Genomic DNA, 4,767 nt, shown 5'->3' with positions numbered 1-4,767 from the left:
CGCTCGATTGCAATGTGATCGAGTCTTCTCTTGTGCGCACGAGCGCATGCCTTGCACTCGCTCGTCTGGACCTCTCTGGAAGTGTGCTCGATCGCAGGTCTCCTGCGATCGATCGCACTACCAGAATGCTTTTGCTTGTTTCAAGTCTTTTAGCTTTTTTTCAATTTTATCCTTTAAGCTCGATACTTCCAGAAATGCTTTATTTTCTTCCAAAAACTTATAAAACAAAGAAAATACAAAAATGAAGTAAAATAGCACAAACTAACAACACTAAATAATTAACACATATAAGTTTAAGGACTAAAATATGAATATTTTGGCATTTAACACAAGCCACCCCATGAGTGGTTTGCCCACCCCTAAGGTGGCTCACGGCCACCCCTAAACCCTTGGGTGGCTCGCGGCCACCCCAAACCACCCATGGAGCCACCCTTAGTAGCCACTCCATCGGTAGTTTGGGGTGGCCTCCATGGGGTGGCCGCGAGCCACCCCTAGAAGCCACCTCAAACCCCCTGGGGGTGGCTGCAAGCCAAACCACCCCTGAGCTGGCTTGCGGCCACCCTATAGGGGTTGGGGGGTGGCCAAAGGTAAAATGGTTCGTTTTTAATTTTTAGATTTAAATTTTAAAATTAAATTAATAAAAAATTAATATTTTAATGAGGTAAAATAGTGCATTTTGATTAGGACTAACAGTTGTTAAAAAATTTTGACGGTAGAAATTTTATTATCATTTCCATTGATCCAAAGAACAAATTTTCAAAAAACAAAAAAAAAAAACTTTGGGAGTTTTAAAAAGCATGGAGAGGAGGGGTGGCTCCATCCGCTCACTAAGGAAAAGAATTGACAGATCAGCGAAAGCGAATGAGAATAAAAGACGTGGTCCCCACCCATCCCCATGTAAGAATTTTTTGTTTTTGTTTTTTGTTTGTTTTTTTTTTTTTTTGCGCAGCCAGCTATGAGATTTGCCTGGAGTGAGAGTTAGAATGCATTAAAAGATGTGGTCCTCAATAGCCATTTAATATATTTTTGTGCAGCTTGAAATCAAAGATATGAGTCAAATACTTTTATAGAAATGAATAAACTAATTATTGAATATGTAAGATCTAAAATGTGAGTGATACATATTTAATGATAAATTTATAACAAAAAAAATAAATGTGTAATAGCTATCTTTATGTTCAGTATTGCAGCTTAGTTTTTAAACATTTTTAAAGACACCCATTTAAAATTGTTTAAAGGCATGCATGTACCGATGATACATGTGAATCAATCTTCCATGTTTACCTAGAAATTATCTTTTGTTGTTTATTCATCATCTAATGATTTTTTTTCATCGACCTACTTCTAAGGTTGATTGGCACGGTTACACCAACAAAATAAGTTAATAATTAAATAAAAATATAATTTTTAATATTACTGTTAAAGTAATGATTAAATGATTAAATTTATTTATTCTTATGATCCTATCAATTTGGAACAAGCAATAATTTAACATGAGAGAAATGATAAAAACCATTTTTTCAATTATCTCCTTATAGTAAATTAGTAAATCAACCATTAAATTTTTGTGTGACATAGAATTCGAACATTGACTCCGTCACTTACTTCCTATTTCAATTAAATATTTTACGTGTTGGTAATTAAATTTACATTATGTCACACTTATTATATAAAACAAAATAAAATCTTAATTAAGCATGCTCAAGTGAAAGAGATATGCTATAGTGCAATAAAAAAACTATTTTTGGCCCATAAAAGTCTTACAGGCAAGATGCCATAGGTCTATTAGTGGGTGGGGCCATAGCAACTATGGATGAAGCCTATGACTTCTTGGCATATAAGACTTTTATTGGAAAAAAAAAAAAAAAATAGTCTTTCTATTGCACTATATTATTTTTCCAAGTGAGAAGGCTGGATAGAACTTACATGCTGACCACGTGGCACACAGTGGCATTGAAGAAAGAGCAGTTACAAGTTACAGCATTGTCAAATCCTTTCCGTTTGTCGAGTTTAACCCAACCGTATTCTCAACTGCATGGATCGACGCTGAAATTCCAGTCCGTCTTCCCAAACTCTTCGCTATGTCACGTAAAGCCTCCACTGCAAAATTTATGATCAAATCTGCTACAATTAAACAAGAAGAAAAGGCTATCCAGATCCGACCAATCAAATTTGCACTTTTTTTTTTTTTTTTTGATGATGATGAAAAGACTTGAATTGCATATATCGCCATGAAACTATGATTTATTCAGCTAATTAAAAAAATATCATGCATCTGTGTGATAAAGTGTACCTTCATCTTTCGGCAATACAGCGGCTCCGGAAGCTAAGGTTGGGAAGCAAAAGGAGAGATGATGTAGCAGAAGACTTGGTAAGCAAAGGGTTAGGAACTTCTGCGTGTCCTGACCAAATAAACAGTGCTCAATCCGCAGATTGACGCACAGATTGTAACATAAAATCTCCGCAGAGAAGTTTGAGAGAAAAGTCTTTGAAATATATGTAATTCAAAATTTTGAAAGTGAATTGTGAAATGTTTACAGGCTCGTTCCTATTTATAGGAAAAGAAAAGCAATAAAAATATTCTAACTTGAAGAAAGCATAATAAAATAATCTAAATTATTACATCCTAAAATTACGGCTTTAACATGATTGGTCCAAAATAGACTCATTTTCGATTGGCAGATCTAACATATGCTTTGTGGCTCTGATTATTCCCCTGCACTTGACTTTAGCCGGTTCTAACATATTTCTGGTTCTGACAAAAATTGCGGACTTCAACTTTGCGCCCTTTTCGGCTCTGACACTACCGCTCATCACTTTGCAGCTCTGACATTTCCACCCTAACTGACAAGATTCTTTCGGCACTAGTGGATTCTGTCAGATGTCAAAACTGTGATTCTTGGGTGTTATGCCCAAGAAACAAGCTGTCCCGGATTAATAGTCGTTGAGCCTAGGGGACAGGTAGTCCTGGTTGAGAGAAAAGTTTCACCTGGAATTAATGTCCGGGTTGAGAGAAAATTTTCTCCCTGGAAAGGCTCACCCGAAATTGATGTCCGGGTGAGGGAGTAGTCTCCCGGAATTGACTTCCAGGTTGAGAGAGTATTCCCACCCGGAAGTGATGCTCGGGTTGCTCCAAAAATTTCACCCAGGAGCTATACTACATTAGTCTTCCCTTCTTGAAAATAACTCGTCCTCTAGTTAGAACCAAAATCCTTTGACGAAAAATATTCAAATATGTCCGCCACATTGAATGTTGAGGACATGGCTAGATTTTCCGGAAGATCAACAACATAGGCATTATCATTGATTTTCTTAATGATTTCGCAAGGTCTGTACTTTTTGTTCTTCATTTTTCTGAAAGTCCCGGCTGATAATCGTCCCTTGCGCAGATACACCATAACTAAATCACCTTCTCAAAAGACTTTGGATCTCCGTCCTTTATTTGTTGCTTCTTTATATTTTGCATAAGTCTTTTCGAGGTGTTGACGAACTTCATCATGGGTGGACCTCACACATTCCACCAGGTGTTCAGCTACTATACTTGCTTCGGGTAACTTTGGTAGATTTGTAAGGTCTACTACAAGTCTTGGAGTCCTTCCATACACAACCTCGAACGGTGCCTTCCCAGTTGATCTGTTCACCATATTGTTATAAGCAAACTCGGCCTAAGCTAAAGCTAGGTCCCACTGCTTCTTTTTATCTCTGGCAATACAGTGAAGTAAGTTGCCCAATGTCCGGTTCACAACCTCAGTTTGCCCGTCCGTCTGTGGATGGCTAGTGCTACTGAAGTTTAAGGCTATGTCGAACCGCCTCCAAAGTGTCCTCCAAAAGTAGGAAAGGAATTTGGTGTCCCGGTCAGAAGTGATTGACCTTGGCACCCCGTGTAATCTCACTTCTTCCCGGAAGAAAAGATTGGCCACTTGGACAGCATCTGATGTTTTCTTGCAAGCAACAAAGTGAGCCATTTTGGAAAATCTATCCACAATCACCATGATAGAGTCAGCTCCTCTTTGAGTTCTCGGGAGTACCAAAACAAAATCCATGGACACGTCCTCCCAAGGTGCCTCCGGAATTGGCAATGGCATGTAAAGGCCCGGTGTTTTGAGTCTGTCCCTTGGACACTTGGCATACTGGGCATCGTTGCACTAGATTACCAACATCTTTCTTCAATTGTGGCCAATAGAACCAGTCCTCCACTAAAATGATAGTCTTGTCTGTAACACCCCTGCTCCAAGTGGTATTATATTGTCTGCTTTGGGCCCAGCCCGCACGGTTTTATTATTGGGTTTACCCCCAAAAGGCCTCATACCATTTAGAGAGAGTATATTCCATATAAACACATCATCTTTTTCATGCACAATATAATACCACTTGGAGTAGGGGTGTTACATATGGTATCAGAGACATAGCCCAGCCTTAGATGAGAGGAGTGTGCACAAGCCCATGAGGGTCGCCAGAGAGGACACTCGGTTCTAAGAGGGGGTGATTGTGACGTCCCACATTGCCCGAGCATGAAAAAGATGATGTGTTTATATGGAATATACTCTTTCTAAATAGTATGAGGCATTTTGGGTGTAAACCTAATAATAAAACCGTGCAGGCTTGGCCTAAAGTGGACAATGTCATACCACTTGAAGCAGGGCTGTTACATATGGTATCAGAGACGTAGCCCAGCATGAGATGGGAGGAGCGTGCACAAGCCCATGAGGGTCACTAGCGAGGATGCTAAGTCCTAAGAGGAGGGTGATTGTGACGTCCCACATTGCG

The sequence above is a fragment of the Corylus avellana genome, chromosome ca3, assembly GCF_901000735.1.
Source record: "Corylus avellana chromosome ca3, CavTom2PMs-1.0".
Taxonomy (NCBI): Eukaryota; Viridiplantae; Streptophyta; class Magnoliopsida; order Fagales; family Betulaceae; genus Corylus; species Corylus avellana.
The sequence above is the reverse complement of the archived record's forward strand: the minus strand, read 5'-3'. Positions refer to the sequence as shown.